This window comes from Salvelinus fontinalis, chromosome 33 (genome assembly GCF_029448725.1).
Source record: "Salvelinus fontinalis isolate EN_2023a chromosome 33, ASM2944872v1, whole genome shotgun sequence".
Classification (NCBI taxonomy): Eukaryota; Metazoa; Chordata; class Actinopteri; order Salmoniformes; family Salmonidae; genus Salvelinus; species Salvelinus fontinalis.
Window position 1 is genome coordinate 47,199,760 of NC_074697.1, and position 23,582 is coordinate 47,223,341.

General features: G+C 44.3%; 1 long non-coding RNA gene and 1 pseudogene across 1 annotated transcript; one reads left to right on the top strand and one right to left on the bottom strand.

Annotated features, from left to right (window-relative positions):
* The first annotated feature begins 635 nt into the window (after positions 1-635).
* On the top strand, positions 636-7,539 carry LOC129831620 (ATP-binding cassette subfamily G member 4-like; annotated as a pseudogene).
* Positions 7,540-7,606: 67 nt separating this feature from the next.
* On the bottom strand, positions 7,607-9,428 carry LOC129832426 (uncharacterized). Its single transcript, XR_008755944.1, has 2 exons — positions 9,231-9,428; positions 7,607-7,913 (listed from the first exon to the last, which is right to left on the bottom strand). It is a non-coding gene; the product is annotated as an uncharacterized LOC129832426 (long non-coding RNA).
* Positions 9,429-23,582: the final 14,154 nt, after the last annotated feature.

Consider the following 23,582-nt stretch of genomic DNA (forward strand, 5'->3'; position numbering starts at 1 on the left):
AACTCACACCCTGACCATACTAAAACAAAAGACAAAACAAAGGAACTAAGGTCAGAAAGTGACACTGAGCTGCTGTGCTGTGTGAGGAGATAATGAGGAGAGATTGTGAGTAGAAGTGTGCTTCCTGGGATGGAGTTTAAAGAGGTCTTAAGCCATGGGGAGCTAACGGAGAGAGGAAAAGTACCCGTTTTCCTGCATAATAGCAACATTGTATTTTGGCAGGTAACAATATCTTACTGTATTCCAGTTTCCTTTACACTGCTCTCCAGCAAAAACTAAGATATAAACACCTACAGCCTCTCTGTGTGTGTGTATGTGTGTGTGCGTGCGTGCGTGCGTGCGTGCGTGCGTACTTGTTGTCCTATCTTGTCAGTCAGGACCAGAATATCCTGACACGATAGGAAACAAGAACATTTCTGAAAAGTCAAAATGTTATTTTAGGTTTAATAGGGTTAGGAGTTAAGGTTAGGTTTAGGTTTTTAGGAAAATAGGATTTTGAATGGGAATACATTTTTACTCACCAAAAAGTCTTGACAAGTAATGTAAACATGGCTGTGTGTGTGTGTGTGTGTGTATGTGTGCATGCACGTGTACGTGTTTCATTCATCGTGACACAGAAGTATGCCAGCTGGCACATGATCACAGAGATCAGGAACACGGTGAAACTTGGTAACAGGAAATGCCACTTTTGAAATACTCCCCCCACTTCAAATCTATTAAGGCATGCGGAGGGAGTTTCTCTTAACACTGAGAATAGAAGGACGTCTTTACGGACACTATACGAACACCTTGAGAACACCTTACGGCAACTGCAAGGAGTATTCATCTGATGAGGTCACTCGTAGGGCTGGTTGGACAGGAAATAAATATTCCCGACCGGAGTCTTTCCTGGCTTAGAAAACTATGTGACACTGACGGTGATGATGACGTGGACTGTAGTCGCTTGCCGTGACCAAAACAAAAAGGAAACGTTGCCCCGTGATTGGTGGTTGCTACTCCGAGTCCTTGGACATTTTGGCTGAGCTCTTGGAAAGATCACTCAGGGTTTGCCTATGTCAGCACTGCTGCTCTGTAACTGAGCCCCTGGTACCGTAGGGCTTTCAGCTGAACCCATAGACCAGGTGGTGCTCCTTCGCCCGGATTTGAAAATCTGAACACATGAGGAGGTGTGTACTGTATGTCTTTAGAGGTCACTAAAGGTTAAAGGTCATTCTCAACAGCTAATGTCCCGGCTGCATCAATGAGTGAACCTCTGATGGTAGCGTGGTGATCGAGGAGCATTTCTATTCGAGGAGTAAGATAATGTTGCCGTCTAGGCTATATAGCAATGAATCTTTATGGACATGCTTTGTGAATTTGAATGGACCTTATTCACACTGAACATTTTAACGTGGTTATACATCTTGCACCATCAGGCAGAGCTGTTTTTCCTATGCCAACCAACGTATGTTTAGACTGCAATTTTTGAAGAATAAGTCAACTTTGGTTAGGGTTGGCAGACAAATGACGTGTGATTGACTCTAACGAAGAACTTCCACCTTCTATCCCATTAGACATGATTTGAAATCAACATGATTTCAAATCATCATGGCCACAGTATAATTAAATTCCACACATGGGCCCTGTCCATACTTAAGTTGTACAACTGATGTACAACACATTTGGTACAACGCTTGTGATACAACGGAGAGTTTTCTGCACAAAAATAATTACACCAGTGTAGAGACACCACTTAATAGTTGTCTTAACAATTTTGTGCAGACAAAGTTGCCGTTGTATCACAAAAATATCAGCTGTATCACAACCATTGTGTCAAATCGGTTGTACATCAGTTGTACAACCGGAGTGTGTATGGGGCCATCGAGCAGTTGATAGACTTGATACAGTGCTGACTACAAATCAGTTGTTCGGCGCCTCAAAGATCTAGAGAGCTTTCGTCTCAGCATTTATCCTTCCTCCATCAGTCTTTTTTCAGGATAATCAATAGAAAACGTTTTGACTCTGCTCTTATATTTAGACCAGTCTGTATTTAAATATACTTGACCTATTACTGAAATGAATCGACTTGTCAGTGAATTCATTTATACCATTTGGGACATTGATGGACCTATTCCTTACACAATACAATCTCACTGATCTTTCAGAGGGCTTCTCTAAGTGTCTGGTCTTTTTCCAGGTTTTAAAGCCTTACTGAAGTGCCTGTCGGGGAGGTTTTGCAGCCGAGAGCTGATTGGAATCATGGGGCCCTCAGGGGCCGGCAAGTCCACTCTGATGAACGTCCTGCCTGGCTACATGTGATAGGGCTGCTATCATTCTTTTGCATAGTTTTTTGTTTTAAAGGAGACTGGAACACCACTCAACCGTACATATATTTTAATGTTTTTTTCAGATATATCAGAAAGGGAGAGGGAGATAAGTGTAACAGGGTAAAGGGTTGAGGCAGGGATTGAATCATGGTCTCTGGGGGTCCTACATGTGCATATGAGCAGGAAACGTTAACGCTCAGCAACAGCTCTGCACTGCTTTTGCATAGTTTACACTACCTGCAAGCAATCCTTTTTGCTTATTCAAGTTTTCATCCCCACTTTCAACGATCACTTCTTGTCTGACATCCATTTCCCAAAAAGTACACCTGCTCTGCTTCATTCCACTGTGATTGGAACGTTAACCCATTGTCTTTGTTTACAAACTTCTACCTTTCACAGTACCTAAAACCATTTTGGGATCTTCTAAACAACAATGTGATGTGTTTGACCATGGGGAAAGAGCCACAGTGGAAATAAAAGTTCAATAATGTGGGTTTGATGGAATGAACCCATGTGTTTATTATCAATCATCATGTCACGGCACCAGGAGTCGTCAAATTAATGTTCCTATTGATCCATTCTCCACTCCTGTGTGTCCTCCTTAGGGAAACAGGCATGAAAGGGAAGATCCTGGTGAATGGGAAACCCAGAGATCTCCGCACATTTCGTCAGATGTCCTGTTATATCATGCAGGATGACATGCTGCTGTCGCACCTCACTGTCCGGGAGGCAATGATGGTGAGAGAACAGGGTCGTGTTCATTAGGGCACACAATGGAAAATATTTTAAAACGTTTTGCAACTGAATTTTTTGAAATTAATGGACAAATCTAGGTAGTCCCTCCCTGTTTCAGTCCATTTCCATCCGTTTGGTGCCTAATGAACATTACCCAGACACATGTTCTTATTGGGAGAATAGGTTGTTTTTATGGTTTGTTATCATGCAGTAAAGAAGAAAGTGGTGTCTGCTGCCTTCCACTGGATGTACAGCACGGTGAATAGTAGAAATCGTACATTTTCAGTGGATATCGTACATTTTCCTGAGTAAAACGTAGCTAAATTACTGTATTCTATGGATTTGATTTTTCAGCTTTTAGCTCAGTGAAAATATGGAATTGAAAAAAAAACCTGGTGAGTAAGACAGAAATGTACATCTTGCAGATGTGTGAAATTATACATATGACTGAGATTTGTGTTTGCCTACTAATGGTAGAAAATGTTATTTGTGTGTGGGTGCCTGTATGTGTGTGCGTGCTTGTGTGGGTGAATGAGATCCTGACTGCTCTAGGGCTCCAGGAGTGTGCTCACACCCGCACCAGCTCCCTATCTGGGAGGCAGTGTAAACGGCTGGCAATCGCCCTTGAGCTAGTCAACAACCCCCCCAGTCATGTTATTTGATGAGCCAACCAGGTAAGAGGCTCACCATGACAACCTGTCCACCTGATCCATCAACTATGGTACAAGATAAGCCCTTGTACAGTACATTCTTGTTTGTGGTGTAGCGTGACAGTGTTACTTGATCTAGGTCCTAAAGGGCTTTCAGATTTCAGTCCATTTTAGATAACAGGGCCTGGAGGGAAAACTCCTGGTCCTGCTGATGACGTAACATGACCTCTACCATGGATTAAACCCCCCCTTTCTACCTGCCCCTCAGGGATTAATAAAGTTGTATGGAATTGAATTAAATTGAATTATTTTAGGCATCAGTAGCCTGATTTTTGGGGCTGGGGTAAATTGGACATATATAACCCGTAGTGTTACACGGTACATTCCACATTCATTTGAAATAGAGGTTGTTTCTCAACTACCAGTATCCTACTGGTCCTACTTCCTGACTCTCTCCCACTCTATGGCTTTTGTTTCCAGTGGTCTGGACAGTGCCTCCTGTTACTAAGTGGTTTCCCTCATGAAGTCTCTAGCCCTAGGGGGACGCACCATCATCTGCACCATCCACCAGCCCAGCGCCAAGTTCTTTGAGATGTTTGATAAGGAACAAACAGGCCACTTCAATCTATCAAATGATTAGACAACACACTAACACAGAGACAATACAGAGATGTAGCAGTTGTCCCCTGGGTGTGGTGAGGAGTTTTTCCTAGTAGGGTCAGGTGATCAGGAAAAACACAGGTCCCCACCCACTGACCTGCTGTGTCTTTCTCTCCACCTGATGTGTTGTCTTGTCTTTCCACAGCGGTACATCCTGAGTCAGGCCCAGTGCATATACAAAGGCACCGTCCCATACCTCATCCCCTATCTGAAGAACCTAGGGCTCCCTGCCCCACCTACCACAACCCGGCAGATTTCAGTGAGTTCAATGGGACCTCAGAACAGAGCACACATACTCAATATCAGCTAAATATCTTTGTTCGTCTTTTGCCCCACATTGCAGACTTCTGCCATGTTTTGGTAATACCCTCTTCATAATGCCTTAGAAATGCAGTTCTATTGCCTCATTAGCTATGCATAATGTGTTTTAGTAAGAGGCTATTCATAGAAAGTGTTAACAGGATTTTCTCTGTCCCAGTCATCGAAGTGGCATCGGGGGGAGTATGCAGACTGGAATCCTGTTCTGTTTGAGGCGGTCCAGGGTGGAATGTGAGCCATAGAAAAAGAACTCAAGTGACAAAAAAAGACACTTCTGCTGTTCTTCCAACAAACTACCCCAAGGTGAGTACTAATGTTAAGGATCACCAAACAATAAGCCCCATTTACCGACACACACACACACGCGCACAAATACACTCACGCACTCTTTAGACAGTGACACTGTGTTTTGTCTTGACATGCTCATCTCTGTCTTTTATCACAGGACTCAGGAGCCATTGGGAGCCATTAATTTGCCACAAACACTTTGACACAGTTTTGCATTCTATTCAATAGAACGTTGATAACAATATGCCAAGACCAGGTATGAGAGTAGAATTATCAAGGGCATTCCTCAGGTAGCTGGGTGCTAAATGATTGCAATAGCATGTCTGTAAACAACATTTTGGGACAGTTGTATAAGAAAGGAGGGCTTGCATGCTGTGAGTCATTGTGAGCGTTTCGGTTTCAGGTGTTGACACACCTAAGGCTGATGTCACACATCTCGATAGGAGTACTGATCGGCTTGCTCTACTTGAACATCGGCAACGACTCCAGCATGTTCTTCAACAACACCGGCTTCCTCTTCTTCTCCATGCTCTTCCTCATGTTCGGAGCTCTGATGCCCACCGTGCTCACATGTGATGTGACAGAATTGTGCATGAATTAATCAGCCATGTTAGGTTGTCGTGACTTTGATTAATGTCATGACTTATTTATCGAATCAACCGTGTTTATTTGTTACTCAATTAAATGAATCATGTAATAATTAACTCATTATGAATTTGGGGCACCACAACAAGAAGTTGTTTAACGAGTTACCATCTCCCAAATTAAACTCAACATGATATAAGATATACAGTCATTTATTAATCATTACCCCATATCAGTCTCATTCTGAACGTCGCAGAATTCTTGAATCCGCAAGAACCCCAACCTTTTCTGATTATTCAGTTCTACACAAATGTATCTAATTATTTATTCACTAACTAACTAAATGATAACACAGAATACACAAGTCCCTAGTGGACTGACAAGATATGACAGCGTATTACACAGAGATGTAGAAGTGGGGGGAATAGAGAGATGGGGAAAAAGGGACATTTAACGTACATTTCAAAACTACGCTCACAGTAACCATATTCCTTACACATGAGCCGGTGCCCATTTCGGTAAGAAATGCAATGTATTTACGTGTAGATGTCTTTGCTCGTCATCTCTCTGTTGAAACCAATCAACCCTTCTATGGGGAATGGCCCGATGGGTGTAAGACTCTGGTTATCCTTCTTCTTAGTGGTCTGGTATCCAATGGTGATGAGCGTAGTAGGATGTCGTTTAGATTCGCGTTTCTCGATATCTGACGTAAGCTGTACCAGTGATTGTCTGAGGTGGGCTTCGCCTATTTTCTTCCTCGGGTAGATAGTGTAAAGTGATCTAGAACTTTGACTATCACAGCTGCAGATTGTCAAATCTGCTAGTCTAGTGAGTTTATTTTCTCCACCTCGTGTTGAGTTTCAGAGTTTCCAACCATTTCAACGTGTAGCCACAGCTGCACACTTTCTGGTATGGGAGTTTCAACCATTTGTAACGTTTAGCTCACGTCTGCTGGTCATTCTTAGTGAGTCCTTTTAAGTACTCTGGTTGAAAAGGGCAGTTCCATCACACTGACACACTCTTCTGACCTCATTTGTGGCGAGGCTTAGTCAATGTGCAAAGGACATGAAAACTTTGATCTCGTTAGGAACATTAATTTAGTTTTATCTTAAAAAAAATAGTTTAATTGTTCTTTATATTTCCTACACTACATAAAGGATGTAAACCTGACATACAGTGTGAAAGCTCTTCAAGTTACATTATTTTTGTTATAGTTTTTAATGACATCACAAAATGAAAAACAATATGACATGATTATTCTTTAGATCCCCACTGACCATTCCTAACATTCCTATCTTAGAAATATTTTTCCAATATTCACTTTTTGGATGTTAGTGTTTAAGATTTACGATCGGCATGAGGTGTCATAAAACCTGGATTGGATAGTCCATTCAGCAACAAACGTCATTGATTCCCAGGGATCCCCTAGGATCCATGAAGGCAGACTGTTTAATTATCGTTTGCCGTTTCTTAATGTCTGACCTGCAGTTCCTCTGGAGATGTCAGTTTTTCTGAGGGAACATCTAAACTACTGGTACAGCCTGAAGGCTTACTATCTGGCTAAGACTATGGCTGACATTCCATTCCAGTTGAGTTGGTCATCCAAACAAAGCAGGCACACAGCAAAATGTGTGTTTGTTTGTGTGTGTGGTTGTCTATGTGTGTGCAAGTGAGAAAGTGTGTGTGTGTCTCAGAGAACCCAACAGCATAATACAAACAGATAAAGCAGTGCCACCCAGTGTTTATGTACAGTACAACCCCCTCTCCCCTGGTCCTCTGCCCCGTCATGTACTGCAGTATAGTGTACTGGATGACAAATCAGCATCCGGAGGCTCTTTCTGGCCCTGTCCATCTGCACGGCCCTGCTAGCCCAGTCACTAGGCCTCCTGCTCTTTCTGGTCCTGTCCATCTGCACGGCCCTGCTAGCCCAGTCACTAGGGCTCCTGGTTGGTGCTGCATCCACCAACCTCCAGGTACCTGCTGGGACTAACTATTGATAATGTTTCACCATCTAGATCATTTCTTACCACTTTGAAATGGCACATGCTTCTCCTAGTCAGTACATACAGCAAGAGGGGTTTTATTTATTTTTTCCTACCCGAGCACAACCTAAACAACGTAGTGACTTATTTTTCCATCTGCTCGCATGAACAGCCTGATCTCCTTTTTGTCCATGAGCACCGATCAAATGACTTGTCGCTTGCAATGTGTACAGACCATTAGCCCCTCTACCGGTCTCTCGGTAGAAGTTCCAGAAGCCTGAGGAGGTCCAACTGTTGGATGTGGAGGACGCCAAACTCTACATGGACTTCATCTGTATGTACAGCAGGGTGGGACTGATGATGGCACGCAGACAGATCAAAGGACTGACCTGCAAGAAGAACCAAAAACAGAGAATGTTTACATGTCGTTTAGCCTTGGCATAGCCAGAGGACATTCTACTGTTGCACTGGAGTGTGTCTGGTTTTAAAGACAGGATTAATGAGTATTGTAATCATGTGTTGATTCAATTGCCTAAACTGAACTATTCACTTTTCTTCCTACTATCTTTCACTCTCATCTATGATTTCGTTACAGTTTTGAGAAATAGAAAATAAATATTACTTGTTTTACATGTTTAAAATGTATAAAAACTAATCTGTAGATTATTAGGCTATTAACTTGTTTTATACCATCTGAAAAATGTACCTTTCTTTAAAATGGATGATTCCCCTAATTATATATTTTTGGTTCCTGTAATCAATTTTTAAAGCCTGTCAAGATTTAGATTTTTTTTAAAATATATAATTCTTAACTCTTTACGTCCTACTTGATGTACTGTATGTATGTATGTATGTATGTATGCAACATTGTTGAGCTTATTTTGGGCAAAAGATTAGAGGTAATATTATCCTCAAACATGTCTCCACTGCCACAGAAATGTATACATTTCTAGAATAACCAGCAATGCAACAAAACTTTACTGCCACCTAACCTTGGATGACTTTAAAGGCCCAGTGCAGTCAAAACCATTATTTCCTGTATTTTATATTTAATTCCACACTGAAGTTTGAATAATACTGTGAAATTGACACTGCCCTTTTAGTGTAAGAGAAATATCTGCCTGTTTTGGCTGGATGGAATTTTGGCCTGCCTGGTGATGTAATTAGTTAATGGACCAATAAGAAAGAGAGTTCCAAACCTCTCTACCAATAACAGCTAGTTTTCAGTTTCTCTCCCGAATCAGATCACTCCCAGACAATCCTAGCAAAATTCTTGCTTGAGAAATTGCCCTTTGCTAAGAAGCTATTTTTGTTTATTTTTGACCATTTTAAATTTAAAACAGTCACAGTAAAAATGTACTTAATTGTTACCCAGAAATGATTTGAAATTGAGATTTAAAAAAACAGCTGCATTGAACCTTTAATAATATAATGCCTGTTATATATACACCTTCATTGCAGAAAAGTCATCCATATGCTATATGACAAACTTGATCATTTCTCTCAACTCCACTGTACAGCATCTCAATTGGCTCGTCTGTCAATAAAGACTTCACTAACTTATGAGGATTGTGTTGCAATTTGTTTGTCACGGGTCATGGGGTATGTACTGCATAGCCAAGATCTCAACTCCACGAAATGAAGTTCTGAATCTTTCGAGTTGCTAGCAGTCGATACTTCAAAAGTGTACATTCTTAAACCCTCACCGTGTACCGATGTTTGTTTTCTGTTGTTGAATGTCTTTCTTCGTTTGCTAAAATCCATGCTTTTTAATAAAAACGTTAGTCAAAATACAGTACAACCACTGACGGTTTACTTGTTGAGATGCAATTGGCACATGAGCATTCGCGATCTTAGAGCAACAGCACTGAGGCACTCTGAGGGGATGGAAGCAAGCAGATGTTGACGCTTTTCAACCTTACTTCCGTTTCCCCTGAAAAACGGATGTGGGGAGGCCGCTCAGGCGTCTTTTTATGCCTCATATGTTATATTAGCAATGAGTAAACAGTCAGCGGTTGCATTTGATTAACTTTTTATTAAAAAGGATGCCATTTGTAGATACTCCATACTACACATAACTATAGTTAGGCTATTCATGATGGTGTATTGCTGGTTTGTTTTTTGCCTTTGAAGCACTTTTAAGAAATGTTATAAATTATTATTATTATGTTGGACCAATTCATCCACATCGCTATCAGCAAAAAGGATTGGCAATATGGCTTGTTTCACCATCCAATTATTTCAGATCTACAGGAATGCAAGTGTTGGCACATACCGTGGCTATATGTTAGCACATGAGAATTATTAGAATATGACAAATATTAGTCAATTATTGTATTCTATCCCATGCTGGCTTTCGACGGCTGAGACATCGCTGTCAAATCAAATTAAAGTTTATTGGTCACATGTGCCGAATACAACAGGAGTAGACTTTACAGTGAAATGCTTACTCATGAGCCCATTCCCAACAAAGCAGAGTAAAAAACAAAAAAGCTACATAAAAAAAGGAATTAATCTATATGTGGGCTCCCGAGTGGAGCAGCGGTCTAAGGCACTGCATCTCACTACAGACCCCGGTTTCAATCCCGGGCTGTATCACAACCGGCTGTGATCGGGGTTCCAATAGGGTGGCGAGTCCCATCAGTCTTAGAAAAAAAATATTGAATGACGTCATTACGTCCAGCTGTTTTTAATCAACACACGATAGTTAAATGGAAACGCACCCTAATAGGCAATTGTTGCATCTATTTTCTATGCAACATTTCTAAATGTCGACAATAACAACATTTTAAAAAATCCATAGACAAATAAATTGAAATTTAGCTACCGAAAAGAAATGTTTAGAAGGCAGTCGGAAGGATGCAAGATCAGGTGGGGACCATTCTAGCCAATGAGAGGGCAGATTCGCATGTGAACAACGGTTTCCACCACAGCCAAAATTGGCTATATACAAATTCATGAAAACTAAAATGTTACTTTTTGATCTTAATTTATGGTTAGGCATAAGGTTAGCGGTGTGGTTAAGGTTAGGTTTAAAAATCACATTTTAAGAAGATACATTTTAGAAATAGGCGGGAATTATGACTTTGTAGCTTTGGTAATTAGTGACGACCAGGCACAAGTCCGATTTAAAGTTAAAGATTTTTGGTCAAAGTTGCCGGAATGTCACATGTCCTACTTATATCAGTACACTCCTAACAACCTAAAAATTACACAACTATATTTGATCAAATAAGCCACATGTAGAAAACAAGCCATTACATTTTTTGTTAACCAAATTGGGCACTCTCTCATTAACCTCCATACAAAAACTCCTCGCTTCGTGAGCCAAAAAACCCCACCACATGCTGGAGAAGAGGGACAGTTATCCGGGGACAGGTTGAGGGACAGGTTGAAACACATACCTGTGGATGTATTTCAAGGCCAACCTTCAAACTCAGTGCCTCTGCTTGACATCATGGAAAAATCTAAAGAAATTAGCCAAGACCCCAGAAAAAAAATTGGAGACCTCCACAAGTCTGGTTCATCCTTGGAAGCAATTTCCAAACGCCTGAAGGTATCACATTCATCTGTACAAACAATAGTACGCAAGTATAAACACCATGGGACCACGCAGCCATCATACCGCTCAGGAAGGAGACGCGTTCTGTCTCCTAGAGATGAACATACTTTGGTGCGAAAAGTGCAACTCAATCCCAGAACAACAGCAAAGTACCTTGTGAAGATGCTGGAGGAAACGGGTACAAAAGTATCTATATCCACAGTAAAGCGAGTCCTAAATTACATTTACATTTAAGTCATTTAGCAGACGCTCTTATCCAGAGCGACTTACAAATTGATGCATTCACCTTATGATATCCAGTGGAACAACCACTTTACAATAACGCATCTAAATCTTTTAAGGGGAGGGGGGGGGTTAGAAGGATTACTTTATCCTATCCTAGGTATTCCTTAAAGAGGTGGGGTTTCAGGTGTCTCCGGAAGGTGGTGATTGACTCCGCTGACCTGGCGTCGTGAGGGAGTTTGTTCCACCATTGGGGTGCCAGAGCAGCGAACAGTTTTGACTGGGCTGAGCGGGAACTGTACTTCCTCAGAGGTAGGGAGGCGAGCAGGCCAGAGGTGGATGAACGCAGTGCCCTTGTTTGGGTGTAGGGCCTGATCAGAGCCTGAAGGTACAGAGGTGCCGTTCCCCTCACAGCTCCGTAGGCAAGCACCATGGTCTTGTAGCGGATGCGAGCTTCAACTGGAAGCCAGTGGAGAGAGCGGAGGAGCGGGGTGATGTGAGAGAACTTGGGAAGGTTGAACACCAGACGGGCTGCGGCGTTCTGGATGAGTTGTAGGGGTTTAATGGCACAGGCAGGGAGCCCAGCCAACAGCGAGTTGCAGTAATCCAGACGGGAGATGACAAGTGCCTGGATTAGGACCTGCGCCGCTTCCTGTGTGAGGCAGGGTCGTACTCTGCGAATGTTGTAGAGCATGAACCTACAGGAACGGGCCACCGCCTTGATGTTAGTTGAGAACGACAGGGTGTTGTCCAGGATCACGCCAAGGTTCTTAGCGCTCTGGGAGGAGGACACAATGGAGTTGTCAACCGTAATGGCGAGATCATGGAACGGGCAGTCCTTCCCCGGGAGGAAGAGCAGCTCCGTCTTGCCGAGGTTCAGCTTGAGGTGGTGATCCGTCATCCACACTGATATGTCTGCCAGACATGCAGAGATGCGATTCGCCACCTGGTTATCAGAAAGGGGAAAGGAGAAGATTAATTCTGTGTCGTCTGCATAGCAATGATAGGAGAGACCATGTGAGGATATGACAGAGCCAAGTGACTTGGTGTATAGCGAGAATAGGAGAGGGCCTAGAACAGAGCCCTGGGGGACACCAGTGGTGAGAGCACGTGGTGCGGAGACAGATTCTCGCCACGCCACCTGGTAGGAGCGACCTGTCAGGTAGGACGCAATCCAAGCGTGGGCCGCGCCGGAGATGCCCAACTCGGAGAGGGTGGAGAGGAGGATCTGATGGTTCACAGTATCAAAGTAAATCAACATAACCTGAAAGGCCGCTCAGCAAGGAAGAAGCCACTGCTCCAAAACCGCCATAAAAAAAGCCAGACTACGGTTTGCAACTGCAAATGGGGACAAAAATTTTACTTTTTGGAGAAATGTTTTCTGGTCTGATGAAACAAAAATAGAACTGTTTGGCCATAATGACCATCGTTATGTTTGGAGGAAAAAGGGGGATGCTTGCAATCCAAAGAACACCATCCCAACCGTGAAGCACAGGGGTGGCAGCATCATGTTGTCTGGGTGCTTTGCTGCAGGAGGAACTGGTGCACTTCACAAAATAGATGGCATCATGAGGAGGTAAAATTATATGGATTTATTGAAGGAACATCTCAAGACATCAGTCAGGATGTTAAAGCTTGGTCGCAAATTGGTCTTCCAAATGGGAAATGACCGCAAGCATACTTACAAAGTTGTGGCAAAATGGCTTAAGGACAACAAAGTCAAGGTATTGGAGTGGCCATCACAAAGCCATGACCTCAATCCTATAGAAAACTTGTGGGCAGAACTGAAAAAGTGTGTGCGAGCAAGGAGGCCTACAAACCTGACTCAGTTACACCAGCTCTGTCAGGAGGAATGGGCCACAATTCACCCAACTTATTGTGGGAAGCTTTTGGAAGGCTACCCAAAACGTTTGACCCAAGTTAAACCATTTAAAGGCACTGCTACCAAATACTAATTGAGTGTATGTAAACTTCTGACCCACTGGGAATGTGAAATAAATAAAAGCTGAAATAAATCATTCTCTCTACTATTATTCTGACATTTCAAATTCTTAAAATAAGGTGGTGATCCTAACTGACCTAAGACAGGGAATTTTTACTAGGATTAAATGTCAGGAACTGTGAGAAACTGAGTTTAAATGTATTTGGCTAAGGTGTATGTAAACTTCCGACTTCAACAGTATCTAGCTTGCTGTTGCTCGCTAATGTGTCCTGGAAGATAAACATGGGATGTTATAGTACCTGAAATGCAAATGGTCCTATTTTTTTGCTGTATCTTGGTAAAATTTCAACCCATTTTGAGTCACACAAAATCGTGTACGGATACAGCTGTAACACGGCTAACTCGTTCACGACCAAGTTGGCTGTAACTAGTCGTTAGCAAGTTAGCCACCACACTAGCTAGCTTTTGTGGTTTTTACTTCGAAAGGAAAGGTTTTTACTAGCTACATAAGCTATCTTTCTAATCTGTATTTTTGGAAACGTTATCCGGCCATCACACCGAGTGCCACCGTCGGAGATAACTAGCAATTAGTGGGTTTTCTGACTAGACTCCGTTAGTTATTTTCTGACAGCTAAAAACATATCATCCTAGCTATGGTGACAAAAGCATCTCCCATCCCAAACGAGGAGAAGCTCGGCACAAATATGCTCCTGTGGAAACAAGATATCGGCCAAAAACACCCACTCGGTGTGATCGGCATGCCTTGGGCTGCAACATGCCCAAGAAGTCAGCTTCCCCAGGCACCTGTCCACACTGTGCCCTTTTCACTGTAAAGAGCTTCCGTCACAGTCTCACACGACAAGCTAGCCTGAGTCAACAGGACTCTAACATGGGGGCTGGCATCCCCGATTATTCATCAGAGGCCATGGATATCCCAACAGGGAATCCTGGAGTGACGGCTAGCACTAACTGGGGCGACCACAGCGATGCCATTGCCCCACAACGACCTCACAACCTCCCTGCTGGGCTTCCTGATTGGAGACGACAATGACTCCATAGAGTTTTCCAACAGCCGCCTTTCAGAATCATCTGACTGAGATGAATGCCAGGCCTGATAGTGGGAGCACCCCCACCAGCTCTCGGTGTGGACCTGCAGGACATGTGCAAATGAGCTGAAAATAAACTGGTGATTCCCTGGCCCAATGCAGTAGCAGAGACCACCACGTCCCGCTATGAGGGTAAAAGGCTACCCAAAGCCAAAAGGACAGCCAGGCAATTACTAACAGTCTCCCAGAATGCCTGGAGGAGGTTACCCGTACCTGGAGTACACCTTTCTCCTCCAAAAACACTATCCAAGGTGGGTCGGTGTTTGACTGCGTTGACATGGAAGGGATTTCCCACATGCCCCCCTATCGAACCATTGGTGGCTTCCCATCTACACCCCAGCCAGAAGTCCTCCATGACCTCGACTGGACCCACCTTACCAACCAAGTACGTGCGCTTCCAGTCCTCCGCGACAGAGAAGGTCTACAGGTCGGTCGCCACAGCGGTGAGGGCTCTCAGCACCGCCTTCATGCTCTCGGCATACCAAGCTGAGCTACAGGAGAGAGGCTTAAAGCCACCGTCCAGGCATCAGGAAGAGCGATGGCTCTCATGATATCCCAGGAGAGGGCGCGATGGCTCAATCTATCCACGGTGTCTGATAGTGAGAAGCTGAAGATCCTGGATGCTCCAGTAGGTCAACCCCCTCAACCTCTAAGATCCCCAGACGCTCCTTCTGTGATGGTAGGCCATATAAGCGCTCTCCTGGTGCAGGCCAACCGAGCATACACAGTGCGTCATGGACTGTCGTACACCCTCCCCCCAACAGAGGGTGCTGCTGCATCATCTGTGGGGGGAATTCCTGTCAGCCCGCTCTCAAAGCGGAGAGAGAACTGGCGGGCATGCGCAGTGTCAAACTGGGTACAGGGCACGATAGAAAAAGTACACATTCAGAATGTTGACACACACTGCTCTGCTATGTTCTGTGCGCCCAGGAGATTGGTTCTATCCGTCGACCTGAAGGATGCTTACTTTCACATTTCATATACCCTCCCCACGGGAAATGTCTCAGATTCGCTTTTCTAGGCGTAATCTACGGATTTATGGTCCCCCTCTTTCGGCCTCTCACTATCACCTTGGGTTTTTACGAAGTGTACTGAGGCAGCCATTGCCCCACTCGGAGAGAGGGTCATTCAGCTGATGACATACATAGACGACTGGCTGCTGTGTGCTCAATCGAGACAAGATGTCTTAGAACACAGTCAGCTGCTCTTGGAACACCAGACATTTCTAGGTTTCAGAATAAACACATTAAAGAGCGTTCTGATTCCCACACAGACAATCTCTGTCCTAGGTTTAACCCTAGATTCGGTATCATTCAAAGCTTGCCTTTGAGTGGAATGTATAAGAACATTCCAGAATTGACTCGCACTGTTTCGCAGAGGGAACCTGGTCTCTTTCAAAACATGCCTGAGGCTGCTAGGTTTGATGGCATCGGCTTTAGTGGTCATCCCATTAGGACGCTTAAAAATGGGTCTCTTCTCTAGGTCAAAGCCCATTACGTCACAAACATCACCGCGTACAGGTCTCCATAGATCGCACGGTAGCACTGCACTCCTGGAGACAACCAATGTTTCTGTCACAGATGGGCACTGTTTTATGCAGAGAAGTAGTCATGACGGACGCATCTCTCTCGGCTTGGGGTGCGAACCTCGAGGGCATAACGATCAATGGGGTGTGGGAACCCCATCTCCACTTTACTCACAAACTGCCTGGAACTTCTTGCGGTGTCCCTCGCATTAAAGTCGTTTCTCCAATTTCTGGAGGGTCGTCATGTTCTGGTCAGAACAGACAATATGACCGCCGTGGCTTACATAAACAGACAAGGGGGACTGCGATCCTCTCACTTACACACACTGATTATGTGGAGCAGTGTGCATCTCCAGTCACTGAGAACTACTCATGTACTGAATCTGAGGGCAGATTTACTCTCCATGGGGAACCCCCTATATGGGGAGTGGAAGCTCCACCCAGAGGTAGCCAGTCAGGTTTGGATGCACTTCGGCATTCCAGCAGTGGATCTTTATGCATCAATGGAGAATAAAGTGTCAACAGTTCTTTTCCCTGAGGGATCGGGATGTACCAATGGGAGTAGCTACACGTCCTCCTGTATGCATTCCCCCTACTGGCCCTGATTTCCCCCACCCTAGCCAGGGTACGGAAGAAGGTTCTCTCTCATTTTAATAGCACCACATTGTCCAGAGAAACACTGGCTAGCGGAGATCACGCAACTGTGTGGTCAACCGTGGCCCCTCCCTCTGCATCGGGACCTACAGTGCCAGGCGCGCAGAGAGATTTTCCAGGCACTCTGTGCCTGGCCCATGAACGGTTCAATTTGAACACTGCCGGGTTTCCCCAAAATGGTATTTAGACTATTCAGTGCTAGAGCCTCATCCACCAGATCCCTTTATGATTGTAAATGGCACGTTTGAGGAATGGTGCACTAAATCACAGACGGTGCCATTCCAGTGCTCTGTCCCGGTAATCCTGTCGTTTCTACAGCAATTATTAGACAAAGGAAAGGCTTTTTCTACTATTAAGGTATATCTGGTAGCAATTTTGGCTTGTCATGTGGGTTTTGGGAGCACGAAAGTGGCGGAACAACCCCTTGTTGCTTGTTTTATGAATGGTGCACATTGTTTGCGTCAGGGGACTTGTCAGGGGACAGTTGTTTTGGATGCTCTATGCCAACAGCCTTTTGAGCCCCTGGATCAGGTGGACCTGAAGATGCTTTCATTTAAGAAAGAGGTATTACTAGCACTGGCCTCTGCCAAGCGTATAAGTGACATTCATGTCATGTGCACAATATGCACCCAGTGACGAGTGTATCATTGCGGCCTAACTCCACCTTTATCCCTAAGATTATTAACCCATCTTTGATGCGTCTTCCCCTTGAGCTGGTAGCTTTTTATCCCCCACCTTTTTTTCTGGAACATCAACGGTTGCATATGTTGAGCCCAGTATGCACTACATCGTCAGGACTAAGGGGTTTAGAACAGTGATTCTCAACTGGGGGGGGGGGGGGGGGGGGGGGTCGTGGGAGGATTTTAAGAGGTCGCAGGACTTGTGGAAGCATATATATATATATGCTTCCACAAGTCCTGCGACCTCTTAAAATCCTATATATATTTTATATATATATACACTGCTCAAAAAAATAAAGGGAACACTAAATAACACATCCTAGATCTGAATGAGTGAAATATTCTTATTAAATACTTTTTTCTTTACATAGTTGAATGTGCTGACAACAAAATCACACAAAAATTATCAATGGAAATCAAATTTATCAACCCATGGAGGTCTGGATTTGGAGTCACACTCAAAATTAAAGTGGAAAACCACACTACAGGCTGATCCAACTTTGATGCAATGTCCTTAAAACAAGTCAAAATGAGGCTCAGTAGTGTGTGTGGCCTCCATGTGCCTGTATGACCTCCCTACAACGCCTGGGCATGCTCCTGATGAGATGGCGGATGGTCTCCTGAGGGATCTCCTCCCAGACCTGGACTAAAGCATCCGCCAACTCCTGGACAGTCTGTGGTGCAATGTGGCGTTGGTGGATGGAGCGAGACATGATGTCCCAGATGTGCTCAATTGGATTCAGGTCTCGGGAACGGGCGGGCCAGTCCATAGCATCAATGCCTTCCTCTTGCAGGAACTGCTGACACACTCCAGCCACATGAGGTCTTGCATTAGGAGGAACCCAGGGCCAACCGCACCAGCATATGGTCTCACAAGGGGTCTGAGGATCTCATCTCGGTACCTAATGGCAGTCAGGCTACCTCTGGCGAGCACATGGAGGGCTGTGCGGCCCCCCAAAGAAATGCTACCCCACACCATGACTGACCCACAGCCAAACCGGTCATGCTGGAAGATGTTGCAGGCAGCAGAACGTTCTCCACGGCGTCTCCAGACTCTGTCACGTCTGTCACATGTGCTCAGTGTGAACCTGCTTTCATCTGTGAAAGCCAGGGTGCCAGTGGCAAATTTGCCAATCTTGGTGTTCTCTGGCAAAGGCCAAACGTCCTGCACGGTGTTGGGCTGTAAGCACAACCCCCACATGTGGACGTCGGGCCCTCATACCACCCTCATGGAGTCTGTTTCTGTTTGAGCAGACACATGCACATTTGTGGCCTGCTGGAGGTCATTTTGCAGGGAATTGGCAGTGCTCCTCCTGCTCCTCCTTGCACAAAGGCGGAGGTAGCGGTCCTGCTGCTGGGTTGTTGCCCTCCTACGGCCTCCTCCACATCTCCTGATGTACTGGCCTGTCTCCTGGTAGCGCCTCCATGCTCTGGACACTACGCTGACAGACACAGCAAACCTTCTTGCCACAGCTCGCATTGATGTGCCATCCTGGATGAGCTGCACTACCTCAGCCACTTGTGTGGGTTGTAGACTCCGTCTCATGCTACCACTAGAGTGAAAGCACCGCCAGCATTCAAAAGTGACCAAAACATCAGCCAGGAAGCATAGGAACTGAGAAGTGGTCTGTGGTCACCACCTGCACAACCACTCCTTTATTGGGGGTGTCTTGCTAATTGCCTATAATTTCCACCTTTTGTCTATTCCATTTGCACAACAGCATGTGAAATTTATTGTCAATCAGTGTTGCTTCCTAAGTGGACAGTTTGATTTCACAGAAGTGTGATTGACTTGGAGTTACATTGTGTTGTTTAAGTGTTCCCTTTATTTTTTTGAGCAGTGTATATCACTTTTTGGCTGATCCCTCTGTACTGGTATATCTCTACTACTCTCACCACTCCTCCATCTTAACCCATCTTCCTCTACTTTCTTCACTGCCTCAGCATATGATAACTTCTGCACTACTCTAATCATGGAAACCTCAACCTGCCTCTCTCGTACAGCACATGTCTGATCCCCAGTCCCTTGGGCACCCCTACAATTAACACATTCCACTATTTTCCCCAATACTACACATTCCTTTGTCTCGTGCCCTTCTGCACATTTCTCACATTGTACCCTCCCTCCTACACACTGCTGCCACGTAAGCTTGACACCTGTAACATCTTAACGTATTCGGCACATATAGGATAACTTATTGTGAAAGGCCGTACCTATTCACTGACAAAACCCTAGGCGGGACAGAAAAGAAGAACAAAAAGAAGGAAACTTTATTGGGAGTTCTTCTTTCAACTCTCCCCGGGACCGTACAAACAAAAGGCCAGGGTAATGGGTAATGGCTACCCCCCCCCCCCCCCCCCCCCCCCCCCCCCCCCCCCCCCCCCTAAAAACGCTACTCCAACAGCTTGAGCCGAACCTATAACAGGGAATCCTACTGTCCCTGAATTCGCCATAGGGATCAGCTCATAATCAATGTACCCCTTCTGCCCCTTCAGTCAGGTCCTTAAGAGCGCACAAACAATAATCAGTCAATTGGTCTCAGGTGAGCTCATCAGTAGTGGCTGTACAGCGGCCCACCTCCAGGAGAGGGCGTAGTCGGACCAACTTGATCCGGCTTATCCCTTACATTATATATCCTAACTTCACTTTGTCGGGCAAAGACTCAACTTCAAAACTCAAAAGAACAGACAATGACACTTCTGTTTCCCTAATCTCGTCACCCTGTCTGCGCCGCATGAAACGACGAGCATCGCATACACCGTAAATCTTTGCCCTCAACTGGTCAACATTTATATCTACTGCTACCCCAGTTATCACTCCTTTCATTGGTGCCTTTTTCTTGAGAACGAAACACCTCACCCCATTCATTTTACTTAGACCGTATTCTTCCTCTGCCCAACAGAAACACAAACAATTATCACTAGACCACTTCTAGTTACCCTCACCGATTCCACATGACCCAACTCTTTTTTCACCCACCGTGAAACCACAAATGTATCAGCCAAAAGGCAAGAGTCCACTTTTTCCATAAACTTCACTCCTACTGTCACAGACTCTTCTTCATCCTGATCCTCGGTGCATACCTCGGTCTCCGATGACTTTACCACACTTACCACCTCCAATACTTCACCCTCATTCACTTCCATTTCTCCTCCTGTCTTCAGCCCCCTCTGCTTACGCTTTCTACCATTATTCTTTGACATATTATCTCCCTTTTTTCCACCATTTTATCTGACTCAAGCTCACCCTCTTCTTCCCTCACTCTCTTAGACCTCTTCTCCCTCCATTCCTATTTAGCTAAAATAACCTCCCGGGTTAGCTAGCAGTCATCATCATGAATCAAGTCGACAATCTACTAGCAAATCCTTTTCAATCCTTGTCATATGAAGATAAATAATATGAAGATAAATTATAGATTCAAACATATCGGTGCTCATCGGCCATTGGACATAAACATTACACAACAAGTTGGAAATCGCAAATTCAACAATAAGTGGATTGGACGGAATAAGTGGCTAACTGCAAGCATTGCAAAGCAATAACTAGCCCGCTATTCAGTGGAGTGGATGTGTGGTCCAAGTCTTGGTTTAATGGTCTCTTTTACAAGTTTAAACGGATAAACATTCAACATTGGCCATGCTGTCAATCCAGCAAGACTTCTGCCGGGCTAAAAAACAACTGGAAACTCGGAACTGGGAAATCTCAGACTTCCTGAGTTCAAGTCAACTGGGAACTCTGAAAAAAATCAAGATCCGACTGGGAAAATACGTTTTGAATGGTCATCCAACTCAGAATTGCAAGTCGGGAAATCTGGCCTCATTCTAGGGCTGCATTCCAAACACTTAAAAGACACACCCTCTCCCCTCAGCCCTCAAATTAAGTGGACACTTCTGATGATGTATCATGACAGCTGACGAATTGACACTTGCAGGGCAAGGGGCGAGGGAAGAAAGAATTACATTTAAATGGACCGCTCTTGCCCCATGGTTGTGTTTTCAGTCATCATGGAACCACCGGTAGCTGTTGCGTGTGCATTATATGAGCTACAGTCAATTATGATTGCATTTCATATCTTGGCTAGAAGACAACGAACGCATCCGCAGACATCGAATGTTAGCCATCCGACTATACCAGGTACATTGAAAATTACAATGTATAAGTGTGATGTCAGGGAAAGTTGTATGCGCAAGCTAATGTTTCCAAAAGCTAACCAAAAAAAATTAGAATTACTTTTATGATACTTTGTTTGAGCCTTTGTGTGCATTAGTAGCACAATTTCTCACTTATTTACAATTGTTTTACTTACACCTGTATGTTGACTTCTCCATATTAATATTCTCATATTCTCCATAATTAATCATTGCAAATGTAATTATGGGGGCGTTTCAGGCCCCTGAGTGAACATAATTGTACACTCGCAAACTCGATCAAAAACGAGGGCTGAGGCACTTACGCTGCCAACTTCCCTAGCTTTGCTAATCATTTGGACCGATGACAAAGATGGCCCCGGGGATTCCCCCAAGGGCATAAGGCAAGGGTAAGTGGAGGAGGGTGTGTATTTTATGTGTTTGAAATACAGCCTAGACCCTGAACTTGAAGATCACTGACGTCATGATTCAACCTTGTTTTTTCCGAGTTCCCAGTTGTCTTGAAACTACCATACACCCAAATAATGACAGACTTTGATGACAAATGTTGATGACAATTTGCGCACGAAGGACCGCTACGCCACCTTCCTTTTCAAGTGAGCACAGCACAACAAGCTGAGTCAAAAAAAAGTATTGTATGCTGCTGCATAAATTATGTCATATGCCAGGGAGATATGTATACAATAGCTAAGAAAGTGATACTAAGTGTATGTTCTGTACGTAGTAAGCTGTTAGTAGCCCATGTGCCTCACCATAATAATGTTCTGGCTTGGTAGTGCACATGTAGCCCATAGCCTGTTTTAGAGAAATGTAATCATCAAATATTGTAAGAGCTTTTATTGTCTGCTTATATGCCCCTTTTATTTATCCCACGGTTCTGACTTGGTGTACAGGGAAAATACTGTAAGAACAGCCCATGTTCTGAGTTCTGTCGCTGTACATTTCAATAGTGCTGAACAAGTAGTTACAGTTGAAGTCGGAAGTTTCCATACACTTAGGTTGGAGTCATTAAAACACGTTTTTCAACCACTCCACAAATTTCTTGTTTACAAACTATAGTTTTGGCAAGTTGGTTAGGACTTTTGCTTTGTGCATGACACAAGTTATTTTTCCAACAATTGTTTACAGACATTATTTCACTGTATCACAATTCCAGGGGGTCAGAAGTTTACATACACTAAGTTGACTGTGCCTTTAAACAGCTTGGGAAATTCCAGAAAATGATGTCATGGCTTTAGAAGCTTCTGATAGGCTAATATACATAATTTGAGTCAATTGGCGGTGTACCTGTGGATGTACACTGCTCAAAACAATAAAGGGAACACTTAAACAACACAATGTAACTCCAAGTCAATCACACTTCTGTGAAGTCAAACTGTCCACTTAGGAAGCAACACTGATTGACAATAAATTTCACATGCTGTTGTGCAACTGGAATAGACAAAAGGTGGAAATTATAGGCAATTAGCAAGACACCCCCAATAAATGAGTGGTTCTGCAGGTGGTGACCACAGACCACTTCTCAGTTCCTATGCTTCCTGGCTGATGTTTTGGTCACTTTTGAATGCTGGCGGTGCTTTCACTCTAGTGGTAGCATGAGACGGAGTCTACAACCCACACAAGTGGCTGAGGTAGTGCAGCTCATCCAGGATGGCACATCAATGCGAGCTGTGGCAAGAAGGTTTGCTGTGTCTGTCAGCGTAGTGTCCAGAGCATGGAGGCGCTACCAGGAGAGAGGCCAGTACATCAGGAGACGTGGAGGAGGCCGTAGGAGGGCAACAACCCAGCAGCAGGACCGCTACCTCCGCCTTTGTGCAAGGAGGAGCCCTGCAAAATGACCTCCAGCAGGCCACAAATGTGCACTACCTGAGCCACTTGTGTAGGTTGTAGACTCCGTCTCATACTATCACTAGAGTGAAAGCACCGCCGGCATTCAAAAGTGACCAAAACATCAGCCAGGAAGCATAGGAACTGAGAAGTGGTCTGTGGTCACCACCTGCAGAACCACTCCTTTATTGGGGGTGTCTTGCTAATTGCCTATAATTTCCACCTTTTGTCTATTCCATTTGCACAACAGCATGTGAAATTTATTGTCAATCAGTGTTGCTTCCTAAAGTGGACAGTTTGATTTCACAGAAGTGTGATTGACTTGGAGTTACATTGTGTTGTTTAAGTGTTCCCTTTATTTTTTTGAGCAGTGTATTTCAAGGTCTATCTT